Source organism: Ambystoma mexicanum, chromosome 10 (genome assembly GCF_040938575.1).
Source record: "Ambystoma mexicanum isolate Mex_15411 chromosome 10, UKY_AmexF1_1, whole genome shotgun sequence".
NCBI lineage: Eukaryota > Metazoa > Chordata > Amphibia > Caudata > Ambystomatidae > Ambystoma > Ambystoma mexicanum.
In genome coordinates this window covers 636,263,040-636,290,785 of record NC_090932.1, presented here as the reverse complement: position 1 = coordinate 636,290,785, position 27,746 = coordinate 636,263,040, and positions in this window count along the sequence as shown.

Below are 27,746 nucleotides of genomic sequence, written 5' to 3'. Positions count from 1 at the left end.
CCTCTTCACCCAATGCTCGTCTAACGACCCAAAACCAACATCATACTAAACTAAAATAGCCAGCAGTGCGCCCAGTGTTTAGTATGTCAACAGACAACTGCCGTGATCGCGGACACCGCAAACACATCACAGCCTTCTCCCACCTAAACAAATACATCATTTAACCCATCTCTTACTGCCCCACCCTCTCCAAGCACTCACACACACCAACACACTCCCCAAAATTGGATTTATGCTCACTTCCACACTGCGCTGTTCACGGAAGTCCACAGATCCAATATGGCATGCGCATCGAAACAATGTGATGCACCTCACACCTCATCACAGCCAATCAGAGAACACGTCACCTGTCCGACATGACACAAGCCGATTATCCAATCGGTTTCCTGTCCGCAGAGGGAACAGGGAAGTGTGTTCATGGAGCAGACATAGATATCACTAATATGTTTGCCTTACATTTTGGTCGTTTAAAAGAAAACTACTGGATGTATTTGCACCAAATTAACAAAAGCACGCTTTCGGGCCCAAGCCGCTGTTCCTGCAGCAAATTTGGTGAAAATCCGAACTGCGGTTTGGGCTGTAGGCCCAACAGAAATTTGTTCCCATTATGTCTATGGGGCTCCCCCTATAAGTTTTCCCCCCCTTGACCAAACCTCACCAAACCTTGCAAACAAATTCAGAGCAGGCCATATACTTTTTTTGCAAAGTTTGGTGAGGATTCGTCCAGGGGGCACAAAGTGATAAGCCACCCGAAAAGTGCTCTTCGTATGGGTTTAGCAACTTAACCATAACTACACGGCCGCTCCGTATGCCATGTAATATATATATTTGGGTACAGGGAGATAACACGCTATCTGACAAAATAAAAGAGAATAAATACTGGATGGATTTACTCCAAAACAACAAAGCCTTTCCTTTGAGTGCTTTGTGCCCAGTTTTGACAAAATCCATCCAGTAGTTTGGGCTGTGCTCTTTGTCAAATATCTTCCCTATGGAAATGAAAATACTAAAATTGACAAGCAAACCTTTATTTGTGTGTTTTTGTTTTCCTTCATCATCACTTGTAAATCCTCACATGGATTCATACAAAATTCATACCATTTTTTTTCCAACTTTCGATGGCACAGTTGAAAGAATGTGTTTGGAAAATATCATCCTGATCCATCATTTGTGGCAAACATTGTTAGACATAGAATGTTCACATTTTCTATGGATAATAAGTTTCCCCTTAACTATAGGAGGATCATAGTTGCCCACATATTGATATTTTGGATACAATAAACATGGCTCATATGTGCAGGACTACTACATTTTGGAGGCATGTCACATGTGCATAATCACCCGCTAGGATGGACTTGTCTAAATTATGCAGACTAACTACATTGATGTGCTTGTTATCTCTCCAATTAAAAGTATCTGTTGTATGAGTGAAGAAAGACAAATTGTTAAACCCAAGGGCTAAACTCAGAAGTGGTGGCTTGACACGTCGTGAAGCAATTGAGTCTTTCTGATAATATACCCCTGAAGAGTACAAAAGGACAGATTGAGATGAGTATTGTATTTGGTACACCCTGGTACCCACACAGCTGGCTGCAAAAAAAAAAAAAGAAAACAAGGATTAATGTATTGTTCAGAGCACCAAGAAAGCTAAACAGTAATTGAAATTGTTACTCACAATCAAGGAATGAGTGGTTTGACTACTGTATTCCAAGCTAGTATGATAAGTAACCCTGAGAAAATAGAAGCAGCAATTACTGAAGGAAAACAAAGTAAGAAAGAACTAACACTGATGCAGTAGTCTGCTTACCAATAGAAGAATGTTATGCGCCTTGGGGTGTTCTTGTAGGAATATTGCAGCAGTGTGAATGTTAGTTCCGGAAATAAGTATGTTGATCGTTTCCCGCCGGCACGAGGATGCCTAAACACAAGTACTTGATCCTTGCGCCGTTGCGCCAATGTCCCCAGAATTCTTTGAAAGTCCCAAGTGGAAAACAGGCTCTTAGATGTGTGGAACAATGAAATATTCCAAATCCGTGACAATCCAATAAACGTTCTGAGTCGGCAACAGGTAGGAGGAGCATGGCAGGGGTAAGTTTTCACAGTCCAGTAAGCGTTCGAGTCGGCAACAGGTAATGGAAGTGCAAGAGGGAGAACCGTGACAATCCAGTAGGTGTTCCGTGTCAACCAGGTAAACAATGCAGAGCAGAATCAGGAGACGAAGCAAGGGTAGGCGAAATACAGACCAAGAGGTCAAGACCAGGAATTAAGGTATTTAAAGATGTAACAAAGCTTTCAGAACAAATTCAGAAGCAGTGCCATGCAGGGTGGGTGGAATTTATATTAGGAACAGCTGACTGCACGCACAACACGCCACGGTAATCTAGGAGGAAAACGTCTATGCAGTGGAAGCCACGGCAACCCATAGCGTTCTCTCGAACGCAAACTTCAAACAAATGTGTTTTCTGATGGTTTAGGAATGGATGTTTGAGTCCCCAATTATCAGAAATAGAGGTAGAAGTACTGGAGGCATGGGGATATTTCTTTTTGTGTGTAACTAATCCAAGACGTGATGAGGAAGAGCAGAATGGAACCCTGACACCCATAGAAGATCTTCAGATTTGTTGTTTATGTATGTAAATAATCTATATACAAGAGGTTTTGAAATGTCCTGAAGAAGGCAGATACAAAGATGTAATCTGAAACATTGTCATGATGTAGACCAATTATGCCATCTGTTTAGGGAATTCAGAACCTAATAAGGGGCTATGGATGATTAGCGCTAATTGTTATTGTGTTGTGAAAACATATTGTCTCTAACCAAACATTTATTTTGCTCAATGTTAGATATTTTGCATAGAAGCATTGGCACATTAGAGGTTTTTCCCGTATGAGATAACATTTGCACATTGTTCTCTGTTTACCCTTTAGATATGTACTGTACGAGATTTGGAAACACAAGAATGGTTTCTTAATATTTTTTATGGTGTTTTTATGTCCCATGAATTAGCAAATCATGCTTGATATGTATTAAGTATTTTGAGATTTTGACTGTTTAAAAAAAGCAAGAACACTTGTATAAACATGTGCATCCAGCAACATTAAATACTTGATCATGTGCAAGAAATGGCCCGGTTGGGTCTACTGGGTGGGGAATAGGACAATATTTAAATACAAACATGAACCTCCACTGTTAGTCAGGTGATTGCCAACAGAGAGTCCTGCTGGTGAGCATTTTTGGAAGCAAGTCATAATCTTGATGTTCTTGAAATCGCTATATTCGTGTGTAATTTCAGGACAGACAAAGTCAAGAAGACCTATGAATTAAAATGGATACAAATTTGAAATACACTGACAGGGAGCTTGAAAGGAAAATGTGGGTTCATGACTCACTATCCTAACTAATAGACACTCACTCCTTCCAAGGTAGAGATATGGTGATCACATAATTAAAACCGAGCACTTTCCATCAATTCTTTCAAAACCATTCACTTGCATTTGGTGGACACTTCAACAGCCCTACAAGCCTTGCTAAGGCAAAGGCTCATTGCCGGACTCATTAGAGGAAAGCCCCACAAGCAGTATAAAATCTCCTGCCTCAAAAGCTTCCAAGAGATCTTCGAGTGCCTCTGTCTCATTTCAGCCTGCACCCTTTCCTCATGATTGTGATGCAATACATATTTTGATTAAATTGAATACACACACTTATCACGATAAGCTCCATGAGTCAGAGGCCTACACATGACTGGTTGTACCTCCTCCCTACTTGCGTTCTTGATGAAAAAGCCAGGTATTTAAATAAATTGCCACCAGTGATCTTGTAGACTGATATATTGAGCTTGAACTGCACTGTACATGCAATGACTGACACTACCTCATCAGTTCCTGTCTGCCTTAGAGCATTCTAAAAGGGTGGCCATTTGATCTTTTCACTGTTTTCTATCCTTTGTCTTTAGTTCTACTGACACCTGCCCCACATAGCACCATGCACCTTTCAAACTTTGAGGGGAGGGGTGTGTGTGGGGAGAGTTTCTTTCTTTTCTTTTTTTTGACATAGCTGATATAAATCAACTTTACAATAACATTTTTATGAAAACAAAAACAAAGCAAAAATATAGTGCTTAAATTCATCATACAGCTGAACATTAAAAGAAAGTAAAAGAATGTAAAACAACACTGCAATTTGATACATTGGTCCACAGATCACAATTGATCAAAACATTCAAACATCGTTGAGCAGGAATTAAGAAAGGCTAGTACCCAACGCCAACTTAAGGGTATCAGCAGTAGAATAAAATCAGCATTTAAAGTAGCATGTGCGTACTTAAGCCCAGTTACACTCACATCCACTGCACTGTTCACCCATTTCTGTTTCAGCAGGATTAGATCACTAAAAAGTGTTCTCATTGCTCTTGTGAAGTTTCAAATCGTACAGAAACGCAATTGCTCTTAGTCTTGTCTGCGTATAAATGCCAGAATGGATTAACTACCATCAAGTTTCAGGAGTAAGAAGGCTAAAAATCTCCATCAAATACTTAAAATGAGTAAAGCGCTGATCAGTCAGTGCATCAGACTCTGTAAAAAGATGGCTTAGCATTTCCTCCTGTTCTTGTCTTTTACAGAAGCGACAATAGGTAGCTGAACTTTTAATTATTTTACCTCGAGCCAAAACCTGTCTTGTGGGCCACAGATTCAACCTTAAACTAATAAAGTCCTTTCTATGCTGTTCCGATGGTGATTGCAACAGATAGGGCTCAGGTTGACTAAATTTTTTTATGGCGAACAATTCAGGGTCGAAGTCTCGATACTGAATACATTTCTCCCTAGTATCAATCCAGTCTCTCTGAAAGAGTTTTGTCTTAACCTGTACTGGATTTGGAAAAAGAGTAACTAGAGAGACATCTGCAAGTGCAAGGGCATAGGTGACTAACTTACGCCACTTCGAAATGAATTTATCAGTCGATGAAAGAACAAACTCTGACAATATGCCCAACACAGAACAGGATTGAAAGGCTAACAGACGTTTTCTAAAAAGAGCAACCAACTGCCACATATATTGAGCATGCAAAGAAATCAGTCCTAGTTCATTTAATATCAATGCTACCAGTGTCGATTGGGGAGCTGCAAGATTCCTCGCCAGTATTTACCCTCCAGCCTGGACCAAAACTCTTTTGAAAGTTTCGGTTTTGACTCAGATGCATAGAGAAGAATAGGTGGAGTTTTCTGCCGATAATATGTCAGTGCTGGGACAATAGTAGATTTACCATACTTGGCTTGAATAATTTTTGCCTGCTGTATTGAGGTGGTAAATTTATCTTGCAATAACTGTTTGTAGACTAGGGTACCTCTTAGACTAGTAATTATTGTGCCTAAATAAGTGTAGTATTGAACAATTTCAAGCTGGGTACCACCAAGAAACCATTTACTATACTTCTTAATGGACTTTTTAGGGGGAAGAAATTACATAATCTTGGTCTTCTCCAAGTTTATTGTTAGCAGATTCTCTGCAGTCTAAATAGCCAATGCATCCAATGCTGTTTGGAGACCCTTCGGCATTTTTGAAATTAGCACTAGGTCATCTGCATACATAAGAAACAGAACCGCCTTGATGGCCAGTTTCGGAGGGTCAGTGAGGAGATGGAAAAAAGCTCTTCCGATATCTGAAATAAAGAAGTTAAAGAGGGCAGAGGCCAAAGTACAACCTTGTCTCAGCCCTCTAAACGTTCCTATTGGTTCAGATAATTTGCCATCAGATGTTAATCTCACTTGTATGGTATGTTCCATGTGAAGAGCTTCAATAAGAGACACAATGGGCCTCATTACGACCCAGGCGGACTTCGCGGTGCTAAATGCACCGCGAAGCATGGCGGAAAGCCGCCGATAGCGCCATGGGGGTTGGCGGATTTACCGCCCCATTCCGACCTCGGCGGAGCGGTAAATCCCCAATCCCCATTCTGCCCTTCCCCATTCCCATTTTTGCCCCATAGGGTATAATGGGAGTGGGGAAGGAGTTAATTACGCCACCGTAAAATACGGTGGCGTAATTAACAACGAGGTCCCGTAGCGCCATGGTTTTCTCCGGCTGGTAAAACCAGGCGGAGAAAACCTCCATGGCGCTACGGGAACTCGTAGTATGGCGGAGAGGTACGCCATGCACTACGCTGGCGTAATACCCTCTCCGCCAGGGTCCTAATGAGGCCCAATGTATGGGGGACACCCATGATGATGCAATTTTTGAAACAAGAGCTCCCTCAAAACTGAGTCGAAGGCAGCTCTTAAATCAACAAAGGTGGCATACAATGGTTGATTCAAAGAGCAATGATGTTCTATTATTGAAGTAAGTGTTAACAAATTCACGCTGGTGCCCATACCTGGAATAAATCCAGTTTGGAAGGGGTCCCTCTTATGCTGATCTGATATCCATTTGTTAAAGTTTCGCAAAATAAATTTGGAGAAGAGCTTACCAGGTGCGCCCAAAAGCGCAATTGGTCTATAATTGCCAGGATACGAGCGATAACCCTTTTTAAAGATAGGAACGACCACTGAAGTGCGCCATGACAGAGGAATTGTGCTAGCTGTTATAATTTGATTGACTACACTGTACATGATTTTTGACCAGAAAATGGGATTCTGCTTAAACATTAAATTGCATAGCCCATCAGGGCCCGGCGCCCGCAAGTTATTAAGTTTGTTAATGAAAAACAAAATGTCTTACTCTGAAATTAGTAGACCCTCAAATTTTGGCACCTCAGTGATTTATCCATCTTGATGATATGGTGATCTCATGCAAAGATTGGTAAGGAACAGCACCCACTCTTTCTCATTCACCCCATTCAGCAGCACCAGTTTTTGGGCAGCATTGTTTGCGATATTGATGAGAGACCATATTTGAGCAGTATTCTTTTGAGAAATACTGGGCAACATAGCCTCTCCATCAGATTGCATCATAACCATTCGATGGGAACAAAGCCAATTCTTATATCGGCATTGCAAATATCTTAGTAATTCACGCTTGTTCGTTGAATTCGTGGCCATAAAATCTGTTTTTGCTTGCGTAATAAAGATTTTTTACACTGAACTACCTCATCAAATTCATGTGTGGGCTTATGATGTATCAACGACTTCGATTGCACCTGTGTCTTGTATAAATGCAGATACGAGGTATAATCAATCAGTTATGTCAGCAATGCCATCACGATAAGCACTCTCAACATTTTTTAAAGGATGTTAGTGCATGTAAGTTCCATGTAAAGCATGTTCTAGCATTGTTAAGCAACATGGGCTGTTTGAAAGTTGGTAAAGCAGACTCATCCACCATCTTGTTCAACTGCCATCTTAAGTTCAACATTTCGTGATCACTATGGATCTGGGCCAATAACTTTAAAGCTTACGGCCACCTGAAATGTACTGGGGTCAACAAAGGCATTGTCAATGATTGACTCATTCAGGCATCTTCGCCATGTAAACTTAGAAGGAATGTCCCCAGGTAAAGCCCCATTACACATTATCAATCCTCTATCCTGCATCAATGACCTCCATCTCAAGCATGACAGATTGAACCTAGGATTGTTCACAGGTAGCAGTTTTAAATTCAGATCACCAATCAATACAAAATGTGTTATTTCACTTGCCTCAACATTGATATTCATCACATTGTCCAGATCAGAAAAAAAGTAATCGTCTATTATCCCCCCTGGGTTCCGATACATATTGACAATGGCTATAACGCTCCCCGGAAGGGATCATTTCATCATGAGTAAGTAAAAATTGGGAGCAGCCCAAAAGGAGAGTTGCCAGTTTGTGATTTTTTTATGGCAACTAGAAGGCCAGAGGAAGGACAACCATGGGCAGATGACTTAGCAGTGTGTAATATACTTGTGTGATCCTGCCATATCGTTTTTTGAAGTAACCACGTTTCTTGCAAAACTATGATGTTATGTGCTGCAAGAAAGGCAGCACTTTGACCCAATAAATGAGAAAACACTGAGGTATTCCAACTAGAGAAATGCAGTGAGAATCATGATTGGCTACTGGTTATAAGTTGGGACTGAGCGTTCCATTGCATAAGTCGAAGTGTGAGCCATGGTCAATATTGTTTGGTTCCTCATGTTGTGCAGCTGCTTCTGAAAATGCAGGTACTGAGGAGTTTGTAAATTTCCCTAGTCTTTTCTCACCATTATTGTCCATCATGACAGGGTCATGTGCCAACACAAACCCAAGGGCAAATATCTCGATGTGTACCTGGCAAAGGGCATTTCTAACTAAGTTAGAATGTAACCATAATCTAACTATTGAGAGATCCTTATCACTGATAAATTCAATTTGTTCAAACTCAGATGAGCTGATCTCCTGAAAAGAACTCACATCTTCACATTTGGCCAAAATACTTGTCCTGTTCATAATTATGATGGATAAGGACCAGGCTGGCATTTTAGAATAAGACGGTGGAACTTATCCCAGTTCTTTCTCTTACTGTGCTGGTGAGCCACCTTTTCCACCCGGCCATTAGAGCTACCTCGAACCTCAACATTAATGTCATGCCCTCTTTCCCTGGCTGTTGCTGCTAGGGCCAAGGCAGCTCCAGGCCCTTTTTACCGGAATCTAAAGTACCCACTTTCGTCAAAGCTGGCTTGATGACAAAGTTCTGTTTTACATAATTCTCAACCACCTTAGCAATCTGTTCGTCTAGCTGCAGACTGACTGGAATGTGTACCCTAAGGCTTGACCGGTGATTAGTTGCAACATCGGATGGATTGGCAGTGTATTTCTCTGTTGAGTTAATGTGTGGCAAAGTTGCAAGATGCTTGGTCTTGTGTATCTCCATATTGGGGATAACATCAGATTTGTGTGAAGCCATTTTTCCAACTTCGTAATTATACGACCTGAGTTCAGCATCCAATTTATTGTGCCCATCAGCAGCCTGAGTTGCAACCAACTGAATAGAAGATTCTGCTGTGTGACACATTGGCGGCCTTGAACCAATATCAACATTGTCAAACTGCGTTTACACTGGCAACGTCGCATTATCAGAGTTAGTTTGTTGAAAGGCAAAATATATTGATTAATCAATCTCTCTATTTGTTCGTGGATACCATCCAAAAAAGAGAATTTGCTCTTGTCATGATCATTGACTGAAAAGGTGACTTGTTTTGTAATCAGCAGGTTTGAATCAAATACATTAGTCTGTGGAGTGGCACTTGGCTTCTCAGCTGCTTTATCAAGAGAGATGGAAGCCACAAGATAATTTAGGGGGGGATAGTCCTCCAACTCAGTGATCTTCTTATCAGTTTCAATGTCAACTTGTTATTTTTTTCAACTGTTGGGTTGGTATTACCGCACAACCTTCAAAGACCATTTTATTTTTGGATGTTAAACTTTTTATTAGCTGTTTCATGGAGTCCTCCGTGACATACCCTTTTGGTTTTTAGATTTTTTTGGCATTTGTGGAACCGCTGTGGAATTTTCCTTACTGGTTTTAGGATTGAAGAGACCATACAAGACCGTTCGTTCCTCATGGTCTTCAATCACAGTCAAATCGTGATCTGAACCAATGGTCAAAAACAGGCTCAACCTCACTACTTGATGGCGAGGGAGGAGGACTAGGAGCTTTACTAAGATGTTCTTTCGCACAACCAGATGTAAATGGCTGACTCAACTCGCTCTCATCTTTATCTCCCATACCAATAATCTGAGCGATTTCAGGTACAGCGGTTTGGTGGAGAGCCGGAATTTTGGAAAAGTTTCCTTGGTTTTGGGTGCCAGCCAAAAAGGGAGGAACAAGACCATTATTCACATCCTTCATTATCACACCATTGTTCCGGCCATTCACACATCCATGTAACCAGTCGATCAATCTGCTTAGCCTGCTCATTTATTTTACATTCCAATGTTTCAAACAGTTTAGTCAATGTAACAATGGTCATATTCATTGCATTAAGTGCTATTTCAAGCAAGACTGATTGAGGTTGGACTATAGGTAAAGTATTAGGTGAAGAAGCTGGGCGACTGGTAGCAGACCGAGAAAAGAATGAATGAACAGACTGTACAGAGTTATCGAACAAACTAGGTGACTGATACAAACTGTTGGGCTCCGAGCATACTAGGGTGGATGAAGCTATGAGAGAAATATTTCCAACAGTGTTTATAATATTGTCAATTTGGTGTATAGAGTGAACTGCTGCCATACGATCAAGTAAGGGCTGAGTCTCCTCTGGTATGTTGTTCACTGTGAAACAGGTTGTGGTGGTGCATTAGGCAATGGGAAAATGTCAGGGACTTCAATAGTCAAAGATACATTTAATGTAATTCTGGCTTCAGCTGAAATCAATTGTGTGAAAGTGATGGTAGCATTAAATGGTGCTGTAGTCATCTCTACCAGAGGAGAAGTACTGTCCGATGATTGAGGAATACTGTCCACAATGGCAATGGAGCTATCAATTATGGGTTTACAGAAGTACCGAATGTCGTCTGTGCACATTTTCTTTTCAGAGTTAACCAGTGTTTGATTGAACATTTTGCACTTTAAGACGTTGGCCGGTGTTGATCTAACCAGCGTTGACTTTAAGACTAGGGAGGCACTTGATATCTTGAGAGTATTAGGCATCCCTGATTTGAGGGATAGATTGAAAAAGGCATGCACTGCCAACTCACTAGGTGAAGTCTTGTTTGTTTAAGGTTAGACTCTGTGCTTCTTTAGGCTATTTAGAAGCTTACATTGAGTACAAGCAAGAGTGAGCTAGCGACTGGTCAAAGGGCCTTGCCCCGCAGTTCCAGTCACGCCACAAATAGACACTCACGTACAATGAGACACAAGCGGCTGCTCCAAGGGTCTAGCCCCACAGTTGCAGATGCTACTTTTCACACAGCACAACAAAAAAGACGTCAGTGAAACCTGCTATCACAGTAAGGCACACGCAGCTGCTCCAAGGGTCTGGCCCCACAGTTGCAGATGCTACTTTTCACACAGCACAAAAAAAAAAAGACGTCAGTGAAACCTGCTTATCACAATAAGGCACAAGCGGCTGCTCCAAGGGTCTGGCCCCACAGGTGCAGATGATACCTTTCACACAGCACAAGAAGGGGGGTGTGTGTAAAGTTAATGACAGCACATTGTTCATCCTTTGCCATTTCAAAATGTTCTTCATGTGTGTTTGCATCATTTTCAGGTGAGTTTTGCTACCATTTTATATATTAGGGTATCGTTCTGGCCCGTTCCGGCCTGTTCCGGGTTTTACCCCGTTCCCAAGAAGGGAGGACTTCAGTGAGACCTACTTTGTGCAATCTCTGTAACCAGCAATGTAAATACGCGACGTGTGGCGTCTGCGTTATTTGTGATACGTCCGAACAAACAAAGGTCACTAGCAGGTATTATGGAACAGTCGTTTGTTGTAGATCAGAGACTCTTCCTTGTTGCATAAGCTCAGTTGGAAATAAGTAAAGCCACCAACAAAGTCCATAAAGCGACTAAACAAAATAGTCTCAGACCAAAACAAGTCAAAGCACCAACCCTCCGCATAAATAGCGCATAGATTATGGCTGCTGCACATGTTGCATACAAACTCCTCCGCCACGCGCTCCAGCAGATCTTTCCAATTACTATGGAAGATCGTATGAAAGAAAATATACCTTGAACGAGAGTCTAGCCGTATTGCAGTGCACGGCACACAGATGGTGGAGCTTTGTCACCTGAATCGATAATCAGCTGCAATTGTGCAGCACCTCCAGCACCAAACAGCAATTAGTTCTTGCCCTTGTCACTGCCAGGCTTCACGCCGCAAGGGTGCTGTAGTCGGGTTGATATTCCTACTTCCTGGGTAGGCATGTCTTCCATCGACCTTCCTTGGAGCTCTTACGGTAACAGAGCTCAATAAGGCAGGAGACATGAGTGAAGTGCAAAGTGGAAAAACACAGGGTCCACAACTCCAACGATCCACAGCACAAACAGCAATTAGTTCCGCCATTGTCACCGCAGGGGAGGGTTTCAACACTGAAAGCGTGTCTCTCTGAGCAAACTACAAACCAGGCACACAGAAAGTCACATATAACAAACACGAACATTCCAGGAGGGGCTATTTAAACTGTAATGCCCTTCAAAGGCTTAATTTCACCCCTGTCTGAGGAAGTGGCCAAGATCATGACTTGCAAATTAATTAGTCTGGTAAACTAATGAAGGTATCAACTTGTTGTTTTCTTTTTAATCAACACTCTATTCTACCCTTGTCTGACATGGTACAAGCAAGCTGAACTATTTATATTTCTCGTGCAAACCCTCTGATTGTGATTCAACGTTTTATCCTCAGAATAAAAAAAGACCAATTCTTATTGGGAAATGTCATTTTTTATTTTCAAGATTCTGATCAAAGCTAAAAATATCTTCATACTCTGTAGATTGTGTCACTTACAATGATGTCTGAGCTGTGAAAGCTCTGAAGCTAGAAAACTGGTTATGGTTTTTTGATATGCGGTGAAAGCCAAGCGAGGGAGGAGAGTCCATACTGCTCATAACTCCCAGAAGAGCCTTTCCAGAAGTACAAATTATGTTTTGTTGTAGTATAGTAGGGTTGGATATCAGAGACTAGATTTGTGGACTCTTTCGGTGGCTAAGGCTTTAAACATTTTGGTCAGAGCTTTGCAAAACCAGTAGACTAAGGACTTGTTAAAAATAGGTTTGGGGGAAAAATATTGGTGTTGCACTAAATGTAACATTATTTTTAGATTAGTGTTTCCCTAGATGGACATGACCTCTTAAGAATAGGCCAAAGACATGGTTATTTGTATCACCTTCTTTGAAGGTGTGGAGAAACCTCATTTTGGTGCTTCCCTATTTCTGACACTGTTTTCTGTAGGAACATCATCTTTAATTCTAGTTACTTCTTTACTTCCTAGATGCATTTAATCCAACCACGTCCCTGACAGTATAGTGAAAAACTATTTTGCTGATGCAGAACCATAATCTTAGAGTTTCATGTGTGTCATTGCTCAGCCTTTTCACAGAGACTACCAATGTATAAGGGATTTAAGAGTACATTTTGTGATGATTACAAAGGAGCACTTGTTTGATCTTTAGTCTTTCGAACCTCCACTGTTGATAATGCCACTGCTTCATGACAAATGACACGCTGCACTTATCTAATTGACAATGCTCAGAGGCAAATAAGCCAATTTCCATTGAAAACTACCTTCTCCCTACATCTCTCGTTCCTAAAACATATATATATATATATGCTGAGATGATCATTATCAAGCTCAAAGCCTTATTTCCATTATAACTAAAATCAATAGAGGACTGCACTGTTTGGGCTGGGACCTTTACTGCTCTACTCTCTGCTGCAGCCTCATCATTGAGTTATTGTAACAAAAGTTGTGGGCAGATTTCTTTTGGACTTCCTCTTTGCCTAAAATTTGACTCCGCCCTCCAAACCGCCTCTAACCTCTTTTTTTTTTAAGACGTTCGAGTCCACCAGCGCACACGCATCGAAGAGTGCCCGGAGAGTGCTGTTTGAGCTGGGAACTTTACTGCATAACTCTCTGCTGCTGCCGCAGCTTTGGATTCCTGCTGATTCCTGCCAACACGCGCAGCGTTATTGTAACAAAAGGTATTAAGTATACCACAGACTATTCAAACTGGTCTCCTATCAGCACATCTCTGGACACTTATTTATGTGTGTTTATTTTACTTTCTCCCTAGTTGTGCATGGATTTCTTTTTGACTTCCTCTTTGCCTTAAATTTGACTCAGCCCACCAAACCACCTCTAACCTCTATATTTGACCTGGACTGCCCGGAGAGTGCTGTCTCAGCTGTTTGGCGGCTTGTGGGTGATGGGGTAGGTGAGAGTCAAACTATATTCCCCCTTCTGCCCTTGTATATTTAAAAATTAGGAAAAAGGTCAAGGCGCTGCCTAACATACTTACTGCTCCACTTGTCTTTTCCAGCAGAGGCACCAGCATGGCCCTGGTATTAGCCCTGCTATTACCACCTTCCCCTATCAGGCTTTTGACATAAAGAAATGACATCTGTACAACTGAGGTTGAAAACATGCCACCAGGGTCTTTGGATGTTGGCCCAGCTCTGGCCATTAAGAGGGACCTGGACGTGAACTCCAAAGTTCTCCAAATTGACGCTCTGTCACCTAAACCTCTCTCTGTGTCTGGTGATGGTATCCCAACCCAAGCAGACCATCTAAGTGGCTCATACTTGAACACTCCTCAAATATTTAGTACTGGTGAGGTTTCGTTATTGACAATGCATTTAGACAAGTGTAATGGCAATTCTAATAACTTGACTGCGTCAGCATTTCAACAATTTGTGAGCTCATCGGCTCCAATTAATGATGACTGTAATCCATTGATAGTAGCTATTAAAAACTTACAAGCTATGATGTGTATGGAATTTACCACTCAAATAAGGCACATGTTTGACATCAGCAATAATCTTTCCTTGATATTAGACTTTTTAAAGACCAATATCCCCCAACCCATAATTGAACCGACTAGGCACGCCAGGCCCTCACGGGAAGATAAAGGCCCAGCTACTGCCACAGCCCCAGACATAACTTGCAAAGGCACAATGGGAGTCCCTGCTATAGACAATAATTCCTTTGGTGATAATATGGGGGAAAAAACGTTAAATAAAATTATAAGAATACCTAGGATAACAGTGTGTTAAATAAATCCTCTAGGACATTTATGAGAAAATTGGCATGGTCTGATTGTCGTGATTATGTGGAGCCGTGTGATTCCTCTCTAGAGGAGGAGGATTTGGTATGTGTGTGGGATGATAACCTTGATTTGGGTAGGGAACCCACATATGAAAAGGGCACTTTAAAGTATGGCCCATTAGAGGAGAGAAAATGTGGAACCTATGTTCCTGCCAATAGTAGACTTAGGGAGGCCCTGAAAAATAAAAATAAACATCTACCTACAAATACGTGATCGTCTTAAATGGCAAATCTAGAATTTTAACATCTTTAATCAAAAAGTGCCTATAACTTTGGGGGTCCCCTCAATTGAGGGAGCGATTGAGGGGGTAAGACCCCATTTGCCTATGATCCATCTTGGCTCTCCACATAGCTCTAGTATTGGGGTAACCATTGGTAAAAAGTCAACTAATGAGGTTTTAGGCTCCATTCCCTCTGAAGCCACTCTGACAGTAGTTTCAATTAGAAACACGATAAAGCAGATCATTTTGGAGGGCAAAGATAACAAATTCGCTGTCAACTCCCCAGACAAATTCCATCTTACCCCTGTTACTGAGGAGATTTCTTCACAGGCGATTGGTCTTGGTATCAACTGTATGTTAGGTGATTTTACAGTTTGCCCGGTAGGCCCACTATGATCCTCCTTAAATTATGGGCCAGTGCATGTTAATACAAGCGATGGACTAGAGGGTCAAATGGCTGCTCCCCCACAGAAGGAGCCTGACCACTCCGAGTGGAGTAGGATACCCTCAAATTATATTTAAACAATCCCTCGAAAAACTGATAGATCCTTTATTTAAAGATCCCACATTTCTGGATTATCCTAGCGTTACGTTGAACTACATGTTGGATGTGGGGGGGTCCAAGCTACTTAAACAGATATACAATACTAGCACTCTTTAATGAAATACCTTCTTTAAGACCATTGAGATCTAAATATATTGGGCCTCATCACAAGTCTGGCGGTAACCCTTAAATGCGGCGGTAGCGCTATTACTGCTGCATTTAAGGGTCCACCAGATCATGGCTCTGAGCTGGGGGAAAATCCGCGGCAAAATTGCCGATTTTCAGCGCAATTACCGCCAGTGGAAAATCCACTGGCAGTAATAGCGCAAATTTTCCCCATTGGCCAAATGGGGAATGAGGAATTCCCGAATGGGCCAATGGGGAATGGGCAATAACCCTTCCACCAAACCCATGATCCGGCGCTAATAGGCCGGGGGGTTTGGCCGTAGGGCCATTAGCACCGGCGCTAACAGCGCCGGCGTTACCACCCAACTCGTGATGAGGCCCATTATGTCCATTGATTTTATTCATCGGAAGCAATGTGATTATGTGTGTTTGGTGATACCCTTCAAAATGGTTTATGAAATACTCTTAAATGTATTTATTAGGATGGGTTTATTTATTTGGATTTGTAAAGCGCATTAACAGCCCAAGGTCATCTAGGCGCAGTTGCATGAAATCATCTTAATTACATTCAAGTTACTTTGCTCATGGTTACAGTGAGCTTGCAAACAAAACAGCCCGAGGTAGATAGCTTTGATAGTACAACAAGAGCATATACAGTGGTGGTTACAGTTTTTAGATGATCATACAGTTGTATTAAGAGTTACAAAGTAGCAAGGATGGACGTGCTGTCTACCTAGGGTGATGGTGCCCAAAGCTACTTAGACAAACAGCATAGTTTTTAATGCTTTTCTGAATGCTAGATACGACTCAATACTCCTCATGTGAGGTGGCAGAGCGTTCCAGTGAGTCGCTACCAGTACTGGGAAACTGGACACGCCTGCCTGCATTCTCTGTGTTTTGGAAATGGAAATCCTGTTAGTGTAGGCACATCTTGTGGGTCTGGCTGAAGTGGGCTTAACAATTCTTTGAGCCAACTACTGTGGTGCCAAGTTATGAATGTACTTATGCGTTAATGCAAGAGTTTTGACGACTATCCTTTCTTTAATGGAAAGCCAGTGAAACTGCTTCTTGGTTTCAGAGATATGTTCCCCCTTAGAGATACAGGTGGCGGCCCTCAGGACATTATTCTGGACAATTTGGAGCTTGGTGATGTTTTTTACGGATGTCCCTGTGAAGAGGGCATTGCAGTAATCCAGCCGTGACCCAATTATTGGTCTTGCAATCGTGAGACAGTTCTGTTCTCACAAAAAGGGTCTGGCTGCCTTAAGCAGTTTAAAGTGGTAGGCTGAGGTCAATGCAATGGCGTTGACCTGACGGTTCATAGAGAGGTCAGAGTCGAGGTAGACTCCCAGGGTCTTAGCAGCTTGCGATACAGGGATTGGAATGTTGTCATACCGCTGTATTGTTTGTCCATTTTCCTAAGGGTGGCAGGAGAACTCACTAACAGAAGTTTGTTTTTTTCACCATTGAAGCATAACCAGTTTTCTGCCATTCAGGTTTGGATGGTGGAGTATATGGACTTAAGGGCAACTATGTCAGCCTCATAGTCAATGGTCAGGGGATGATGACCTGTGTGTCATCCGCATAATTAGGTTATGCGATGCCCAAGGCGTCCAAGATATGGAACAATGGCCACGTAAACAGGTTATAAAAGGTAGGAGATATGCAGAAGACCTGTGGGACTCCACATTTAATGTTGCTTGGAAGGTCACAGGCTAAGTCAGAGAAGACTTTCATAGCCCTTTCTTGGAGGAATGAGGTGATTCAAGCAGCGGAGCATAGATGGTGGCAAAGGGTATTATGATCCACCAGGTTAAATGCTGCAGACAAGTCAAAGAGCAAGAGGAGAGTGGGTTTGCCTGCATCTCTGAAGTCGTCCAATTGATTTTTTAAGTCTAAAAGTGCAGTTTCGGTACCGTGTCCTGGACCAAATCCCTACTGCCGGAGGCCGAGCAGGTTGTTCACCTCTAGGAATTTCTGGACTTGCAGATATGCTGCTTTGTCGAGAATATTTAGTAGGAACGGGACCGTTGTGATGGGTCTGTAGTTCCCTGTCATAGAGGGGTCAAGTGAAGGAGGGGGCATACCCATGCTTCCTTGAGACCAGTAGGGACATGGCCTGACTGGTAGGATGCATTAATGAACGCAGTGAGGAACGGGGTCAGGGAAGGGGCACAGTCTTTAGTAAGATGAGCCGGGCAGGCATCCCCTTTGGAGAAGGAGGGTTTGATAGACCTAAGGAGAGTGCTGACTTCCTGTTCACTCATTTCCCTGAAAACGAAGGTAGGAGTGTCGCCAGCAGTCCTCTTTTGTGCTTCAGAAATTTGGTGGCTGAGTGCCCGTTGATGGGCAATGATTTTATCTTGCAGGGTGTTAAGTTTATCTAACATAGCAGTTTGGATCTTGGTACACCAGTCTTCATTTTTGTGAAGAGAAAATGGAGGGGGGTGTTTCTAACTCCCGGAAGATAGCAAACATTTCTCTGGTCCCAGATTTGGAATTTGCCATCCTTGTATTAAACAAGGAGGCTTTTGCTTTGACAATGGCTACTTTATATTCTTTAGAAATAATCTGAAAAGCGAACTTGGAGGAGTCATTCGGGTTTGGTTTCCAATGGGAGAGCGCTGTCCTTTTCCTGGCGCGAAGGTCAAGAAGCTCTTGGGAAAACCAAGCGTTGCAATGCTTGGAATGCTTGGCTTTCCATTGGGTGAGTGGAGCGATGGCGTCAACTGCAAGTGTGATGACCTCTTTAAAGGCACTCGCAAAGATTTCAGGGTCACTGGAAAAAGGGGCCTGAAGGGCAGGCACTTGGAGGTAAGGGGTGAGCTTTTCCTTAGTGAGCATTTGGGTACTTCTCGTGAGTTCTGGGGGAAGAGGAGTCTGTAGCTGTCCGGATTCCTTCATGGTGTGAAGTTTAAATTGATTGGAGTAATGGTCAGACCAAGGAAGAGGGGAGATGTCCTTGACCCTGAGGGAACAGTTATGATGGGTGACCCAATCAAGGGTACAGCCTTTATAGTGTGTTGGTTCTGTGATAGCCTGAAAGACTCCTAAGGTAGACCAGGCTTTGTTCAGGGAGGCAGCCTGGGAATCATTAGGGTCATTAAGGCCTAAGTTAAGCTATCCCTGGAGAATGGCTTGGGAGAATTTATTCAAGTTGTCCGACAGCGTATGGATCAATACCTCTTGGAATTTAGACACTGGCCCTGGTGGTCGATATACAATATGGAGGGCAATAGTGCAGTTGGAGGAAAGGTTAACTTTAAAATGAAGATAATCACTATTATGACCAAGTTACCCATCCACCCTTCTGACAGGGATGGAGTAGCCTGGTGGGATGGCGAGGGCCAGGGCTGGGCTGGATGCTTAGGTGAGCCAAGTTTCACTAATAATCAATAGATCAATGTTACAACTAGTGATAAGATCATGAACGTCCAATGCATGGGCAGGGCGAGAACGGACATTGATAAGGGCACAGGTAAGAGGAGCATTTAGTGAGGCCCTATGGGTGAATCTAGTTAGAGAGCTATTGGAGTTTGGCCCCAGCAGATCAGTATTAGGCACAGTCAAATCAGTTTCCAAAGTAGTAAGCACAAGCAGATAAGAATGTACAATATTAGGCTTCCTTAGATAACCATTAACAATCTTATAAACAGGCAAATCAATATTTGGCTCCTGCAGATCACCATTAACAATCTTATAAACAGGCACATCTATATTAGGCTCCGGCCGATCACCATTAGCAATCTTATATAAAGGCACATCAATATTTGGCTCCTGGAGATGACCATTAACAATCTTATAAACAGGCACATGAATATTTGGCTCCTCCAGATCACCATTAACAATCTTATAAACAGGTACATCAATATTAGGCCCCTGATGATCCCCATTAGCAATCATATGCACCAGCAGATCAGCTTTCAGGGTATTAGTTACAGGCAGAATATAGTGCAAAGTATTGGGCTCCCCACAGCTCACCATTAGCACTCTTATAAACAGGCACATCAATATTCAGCTCTCGCAGATCATCATAAGCAGCATCAGGCACAGGTACCTTAGGCACAGGCAAGTGAGCTATGGATGTATTGGGAATAGTAGGGTCAGTATTTTGAAGCATTGGGCTAAGACCCTCATGTGGAGCAGCGCTCAGGCTGCAAGAAACAATGGAGTAATCGCTGTATGGCATATCACAAGGAAGTATGATTGGTGGCAAGATATGGTCCTCAACATTCAGCGACATTGTGATCAGCGATACACAAGGACCCACAGTTTGCCTAAGCAGCACAGGGGGAACAACAGGAGGCGATATTTGAGCGTGTGCTTTTCCAATTGCAGCATTAGACAATGAAGGTACTTCTGTCCTACTGCATGACTCCTTTTGCTGGATTGCATGTGAAGGGGGCTAGGTAAGGTCTGAGGAGATGCCGGGTGTCTGAAGTGATACACAGGGCGCCAGGTATGGAGGTGATTCTCAAGCACAGGCGTGCATTCCTGGAAAAGAGGGACAGGGTTTTGGAATTATGGAGAGTGCAACAGGTTTGCACTCTTAGGGGTGATGCTCTGGCGGCAAGGAGGGGGTAAGCTGACCTGGTGACAAAAGGGGGGAATTGAGATGCACGGCCGCCCTTCTCTCTATGGGCCACTTACCTTGATAGACTGGAGATGGAAACAGCAGTTGCCAGCAGCTGAGAGCTGCAGAGAGTTCTTCAGGCTTTGTCCCTTGGCCTTTGTCCTGCAGCTTTGGCTTTCGGTCTCCCCCCTCTCCCTTTAAAGCAGGAGGGGCGTAGCAGCTAGGCAAGGTAGGCCAACCGGAACCGGGCCACCGGCATTGTATTCTTCATGGGCACCAGTGTTGAGCAGCATTGCCTCAGTGACAATGATGGCCACCTTTGCCTGGTTTGATGCTGCCTGGCAGGAAGCGGCTGCTTTCGGTGCGAGGGAGCACTCCAGTGTCCCTCGAGGCAGCAATCCTGTTGATTTCTGCTTGCTGGATGGAGGCTCTTGCAGCAGAGCTGCAGAGAGTTCTTCAGGCCTTGTCCCTTGGCCTTTGCCCTGCGGCTTTTCCTGTCGGTCTCCACTTCTACCTTTAAGGTGGGAGGGGAGGAGCAGGTAGGCAAGGCAGGCCAATCGGAACCCGGGCCACCGGCAGAGTATTCTTCATGGGCACCAGTGCTGATCAGCGTTGCCTCAGCAATGCTGTCGGGCATTTTGGCCTGGTTTGATGCCGCGTGGCAGAAAGCGGTCACTTTCGGTGCGAGGGAGCACTCCAGTGTCCCTTGAGGTGGCAATCCTGTTGATTTCTGCTCGCTGGATGGAGGCTCTCTCAGCAGAGCTGCAGAGAGTTCTTCAGGCCTTGTCCCTTGGCCTTTGACCTGCGGCTTTGATCAGAAAATCTTACAAAAAATGCTATGATTTAAGACCATTCTTGACCAAAGTTATATCTACTGGCATAAATGATGGAATGAGAGTGAATGCCTCCTCTAACATAACAGCTCCAATCGATAGGTAGGCAACAGCGAATGATGAAGTCACAGTCAGCAACGACAAGGATAGTTGGAGGTGGCTCGCTATGTCTCTTAGAGATTCGATATCACAGCTGAAGGAATTTAATGTCAGGTTTTAGCGAAAGGGAGTATTTGATCCTACTCTTGTGAAATGTACAGGGTTTTCCTTCACTATATAACAATATTGCCGTGTGTAAACACCTATGTAGATATTGCGTCTTTTGCCTTAAGGAAACATGGATCACAGTCTTCCCTATATCCCTATATTTGACTGGTATGAAATTGTAGTGGAAACAACGCTAAAGGGACCAAAGGGATACCTTGCAGGGGGTCTTTTGATTGCAGTTAAACAATGGATGGGTTTATCCATTATCGATTATTTGGTCCTATGTAAATGTGTTTTGTCAGTTTTGATCAAAATGGAAGGTCTTTCTAACGTTAAAAATATCCTTCTCCTCAACATTTACTGGGGCCAAAGGGAAAGTTATCTTCTACCTTACTAAAGATTAACCAAAACATTGGGGGTTGGCTTTTGATCTATTCGGGGGGTCAGGTGATAGTTGTAGGGGATGGGTTTATCCATTATCTCTTATGTGATCCTATGTAAAGCTGTTTTGTCAGCTTTGATCAAAATTGAAGGTCTTCCTAACGTTAAAAATGTCCTTCTCCTCAACATTTATTGGGGCGAAAGGGGAAGTTATCTTCTACCTTACTATAGATTAACCAAAATATTGAGAAATGGTATTTGATCTACTATCACCTGGGGGTCAGGTGATAGTCACAGGTGATTTTAATGCTTACTGTTCATGTTCGTCATCGCTCAATTAAGAAACCTTATGGCAAGATACCCCTCGTCAACTATGTTTATAGGCAGACAAATCCTGTGGGCTACAGATGAGTTGGTCTAACCATAAATTAATTCAAGGTCTTATGTAGCGCACTCACTTGGAGGGATGGGCACTCACTCTGGTATTGAGTGAAAAGAGCGACAGACATATGCAGGACACATGGTTCGATGCAACGTTTTCGTCTTGTGTAGGTTTTCTTTGTAACTAAAACTCTACTTAATATGCTGAGTTCTTTTAAGGTGACAAGCACTGAACTTAGTGACCATGCAATGTTAGCGTCAGATTTTCTCTTTGATAGTCATCATCTTAATTCCATATATCACAGTTCACCTATTGGGATAAACTAACGAGGCAATCACCTAAGGTGAAAAGACAAAAAGATGACTTTGTTTAATATGATGATTTTGAATGACTTTGACAACTCTTCACTAGAGAACTGAACATATACGGCTTTGGCCATCAATCAATATAAAAGTGGGATGTTGCCCAAGGATGTTAAAAAAATGCAAAAGATTAGACTCACCAAAGTACACCTTCATATATTTGACCCCATTGTACAACAGAAGAAAAGCCAACCGAGTAAATAAATTAGATTAGTGAAATGTCTGGGGTGGATGGATCTTTTATTCATGCAGTGTAAGATTAGGGGCATTAAGCAGTGACCGAGGAACTGGACGAAGAGCTTTAGGTCCAAATTGTTACAAGCCGATAGTGAGACCATAATGACCGTTTTAAACAAAAAAATTATTCACATTCCTTAAGGGCCTTGATTAACAATAGAGAAAGAACACACATTTATTTCAAAGTGAACCAACCCTGTTCGGGAGTAGTTGTGGGTGTGTAACTTAAGTGAATTATATAAAGCAGAATCCTTCTCGACCCCTATGGAATATGAAGGAAATGATAAATCCTGGGCACTAAAGTTTACCTTGGGGACATTGCGAATAGTTTTCTAATGCCAGTCGATCAAGAGCGGGGGTCCTAACTCCCTCAAATATACAATCTTTAAGCAACATATTGATCTCTGGACTAGAATTCTATTCATATTGTCTATAAATATCACACAGACCCAGATAATTCCAACATCGTGGAAAATCTCATGTGTTTGCCCAATATTTCAGAGTGGGTATAGGTTATCCCCTGCGAACTACAGACCAATATCCATAATGGACACTGATTCAAAAATATTTGCCTCATTTGTTTTGAAACATATTGAAAATTGGTGTAGGGATAAGAACATTTTAGATATATTCCAGTTGGGTTTTTGCAAAGGCATGGATACTGACTGTGTTGGCCTTCTATTGACCAGCCTCCAACAAAATATGTTCAATACAAAAGTGCCTACTGCTGTCTATGTTGTATCAATGGTCCTGTCAAAGGCATTTGATCTAGTGGACCGAAGGAAGTTATGGCAGAAATGATTCATGCTAGGCATGCCCAAAAGACTTTTGAGCATTCTGATTAGCCTCCACAGTGAATCCTCTGTGAGGGTGAGAATGAACCAAGAAAGTCACACGGCTCAAGCAATCCCCACCTATAATGGGCTAAAACAGCGGTGTTTGTTTGCCCCGACACTCTTTAACCTATATGTATCCAACATTGGATGACATTTAAATAAATGCTCAATGGTTCCTCCTAAAATTGGCAATATACCAATCTCATGGGCTGCATATGCCGACGACTTTATTTTAATAGACATACCGCCTATCGGTCTTCAGAGATTAATAGATGGTTTTATGCAATATATGAATCTAAATAACTTGATTATCAACCCTACAAAAACCATTATATTAAAGCTCTGTGGAACTCAAAAGAAGTGTTCCTTTACATGGTCCATAAATAAGACCAAGATTAAAGATCAAGGGGTTTTCATATTGGAAAGAACGTAAAGGAAAGGAAAAGTGAGTCCCTTCTCACTTTCAGCCACTCTCAGCCACTGAGCTCTAGCTACGCTTGCTTCCTGTTACAAAATCTGCCCCCCAAGTGAAGCGTAGCAGAGTGTGAGCAGAGTGTCTGGTGTCTGGAGGAGGAAGGAGGCGGAAGGCGGCAGATAATAGAACTATGTGCTTCACCTATAGACGTTAAGCAGGGAATGGAAACAGGGAGGTGGGGTATCCTATCCGTTCTGGGAACTAATAGAAAGAGCTCTGCGAGTCCTGGCTGCCACTGAAACCATGAGGTTATCCCAAATGGAAAAACCTCAAAAACCTATAACAGAGGAGGAGGGGAGAAGGGGCTCCTCACCCAGTACTCTAAGAACTGAGCTTAAACCCGGTGCTGGCAGTGAGCGGGACATTAGTGCCGTACCCGTGAGTTGCCCTTTTGATGTTCGGGTTAAGGTAGGAGCAAGTACTGCTGCCTACATCAATAACTTGAACATCAAAGAGGGCACACAGCACATCGCGGAAAATGGAAAGGCCGCCTTGGAACAAGCACAGGGTTACATGGGGGACCGGACAAGGAAGATTGGCCTAACAGTGTACACAAAAAAACTGCGCATCTCTGACAATGGAATCAGGGCAGACAGAATTAACTAATGAGACACCAAAAGGGGGAGGCGTCTCGACGTTGCTGATAGGTGATCTGAGAACAAAGCTGGCTTTGGAGGAGGGTGGAGAGCGGGACCTAAACTCTGAAATGACATGCAAACCCAGTTACGCATCACAAGGCAGGGTGGAGACAAGAGAGTCGACAAAAAGAAAAAGAAACTCCTCAGACGGGGACGCATGCCTGGAGACGAGCACACCAATTATGATGGAACTTCAAAAGACAGGAAGAACACAAACTGGTCATCCATTTGCTGACTCTCATAGAGAAAAACAAAATTAAATTAACCAAAGTACAAACCAGAAAAGAAAGGGGAGAGGTTGGCTATAGAACCTCGCCATGGTCAAAAGGAGTAAAAGCTACACACCCAGTCGGAAACCCGTTTAACTATACAACCGGGGAGAAAAACAGCTGGAAGCTCCCAAACTTCACTTTTAACAAAAATTTAAATGGACAGCGTTCTCGGACATTAATTTAGAATTTGGGGATGTGGAAGTCATCTGCCTCCAAGAAACTTGGTTGCTAGAAGCACCTCTTTTAGAGGGTTATTGGGTTCTCTTAAATCCGGCCATAAAAAAAAACAGAAATGGAGGCCAATTAGTGGTTTACTAACTGCATCCCACGAGTTGGGATGTTCCTTATTATATACCCACAATCATACGCCCTTTATACAACTAGTAGCAGTGAGATTGCAAAGTAACACCTTGGTGAACGCACGAGTGCTAATACTACTAAATCTATAATGCAACCCTATAGACCAAAGAAACTGCAACATGGCGGATGGCATTGCATCGATAATTGATAAGGAGAGATTCAAGTGGAATGACCAACTTATTCTAGTTGTGGGTGATCTGAATTATTCATGTATTGACCACCTGAATCAGCCAATAAAAGAGTACCTTTGCTCAGCAAGCAGAACAGAACAACGTGGAGCAATATGGAGAAAAACCCTACTGTCAAGGGACTGTATAATTTTGAACGGTACAACATGGGGTGATGTCCCGGGAAAACCGACACAGAAAGGAACTCATGGAGGAACTATATTAGACTATTTGTGCAGCTCTTCAAACATGTTAGGAAAAATCAAAAGAATGGAAGTGCGGTCAACCACAAAGAGTGATCACAATAAGTTGATATTGGTCTGTGAGCAGACAGATAACTCAAAAGCAGAGACTTATAACATCAAGTTATCCATAAATCCAGGTCATAATAGACTGCAAATTATAGAACATAACCTGCCAGACCTAACCAATAACCTCATAAGATTAATTGACCAAACATAGTATAATATAATTAATCAGAGGATTGACTACGTTCCCCAATTTCAAGATTATGTGGTAACAAAAAAAGCAGGAATTGCCAAGGCGATAATGAATCATCGTCACATATATAAGACAAACAGATGGTGCAAAAGAAAAAAGCCTTAAAAAAAGCAATTGAATGACTAAAAGTGAGTAAGACGATAAATAACTCCACAGGAATTCATAAACTAACAAGGTTACCGTAACTGCCTAAAACTATACAACAAACTATGCTAAATCGAGATGCTGAAGACATGCTACAAAAAATTCAAAACAGCAGCATTGTGGTCTACCATTAATGAAATGGAAGCACCACAAAAAGCCCTTTTTGCTAACACTATCTCAGCCAAAACCTTGTGCACCTACTTTAGCAAGTGCCAGGATTCGGAAATGGACCTGGAGGAGGAGATAACTCAAATGGAATACAGTGCCCACTTACCTGACATAGAGGTTCCCACAATTGAAGATCTTATTAAGAAATTGAAAAGCTGCAGAGCCCCGAGCCCAGACATGCTGACTAATGCACAATTAAAACAAAATCCATCTCAATGGGTGATTTTTCTACACAAACGTTTTAAAGGTATCTTAGACTCATCAAAGGTGCCCCTTAAATGGAATTCTGCGGTAGTCGTCCCAGTATTTAAAAAAGGGATAAGAACAAGCCCTGACAACTATCGTCCGATAGCCCTATTGGACGTGGCAGGTAAATTCTTTGCGATGACTCTGCTAAAAGCATTGTCAACATGGAGCAGTGAGACAGGGCACAGAGACCTATGGCCATCAGGTTTCATAACGGGCATTGGCACACCGCTTAACATCTTTTTGATAAACTTACTAAAAGGCAAGAAAATGCGTTAACCTGAACTAAATATATGCTTGGCCTTTGTAGATTTATCCAAGGCATTTAATTCCATAAAAAGACACAAACTGTGGACTAAACTGGTAAATTGGAAATGTCCGAACGTCTTACTGGCAAACTAACATCAAGGACCTCAATCATAATATATGATTTAAAGTGAAGCTGGACGCTCAAGGAAATTTTACGGAAGCAATCAAAATCACTGTGGGACTAAAACAAGGATGCCCGCTGGCTCCAGAACTTTTAAATCTTTTTCTATCAGACATCAAAGTAGCCTTTGAGGAAAATCGAACCTTCCCACCCAAGATCTCTGGTCAAAATCTGAATATACTTCTATATGCAGACGACATAGTCATCATCGATTAGACCCCAATTGGGCTACAGCGACAATTGCTAGCTCTGCAATACCATTTGGAATAAATTACCTTATAATCAATACAGCAAAATCAAGGATAATGACATTTGGAGGAGGAGCCCACCAGGGTAAGAAAAAATGACCTACCTGGTCACTGAAAGGGGATAAAATCCCTGAAGTAAATGATTTTACTTAACTAGGAGTGTGTGTTAACACCAGCAGGGTTGAAGCCACTAGAGTGGATACAATGCTAAAAAAGACCAAGAACCTTGCAGCACAGGGAAGGATTTTGTTAAAAAGATTTTGCCAATTCACGCTGACACCTTTAATATCATTCTATAGAATGAAAGTGGTCCCTTTCCTAATCTACGGTGCAGGAACCTCATTCTTGCTACCAGAGAACATCTGGTCCAGACTATAAGGAGCATTCTGGAAAGCTATCTTGAAGCTCCCTAGAAGTATACCCATCCAGCTAGTAAGAAGAGAGCTGGCATTGACGTCAATTAAGGCAACAGCAAGGTGGAAATCAATTCTGTTTTTCCGCAAATGTCTGGAGGAAACCCCCGAAAGGAGGCTTCAATGTCTTAAAAACGGCAATGAATGATCCGAGTGAAGCAACCTTGGTGGAATGGAAAAACATTTGTCAAGCTATTATTGAAGACTTAAATGAATCAGTTGACACCTTGCTGAGAGACCCTTCTAGAATTAAGAGAAAGTTGTATG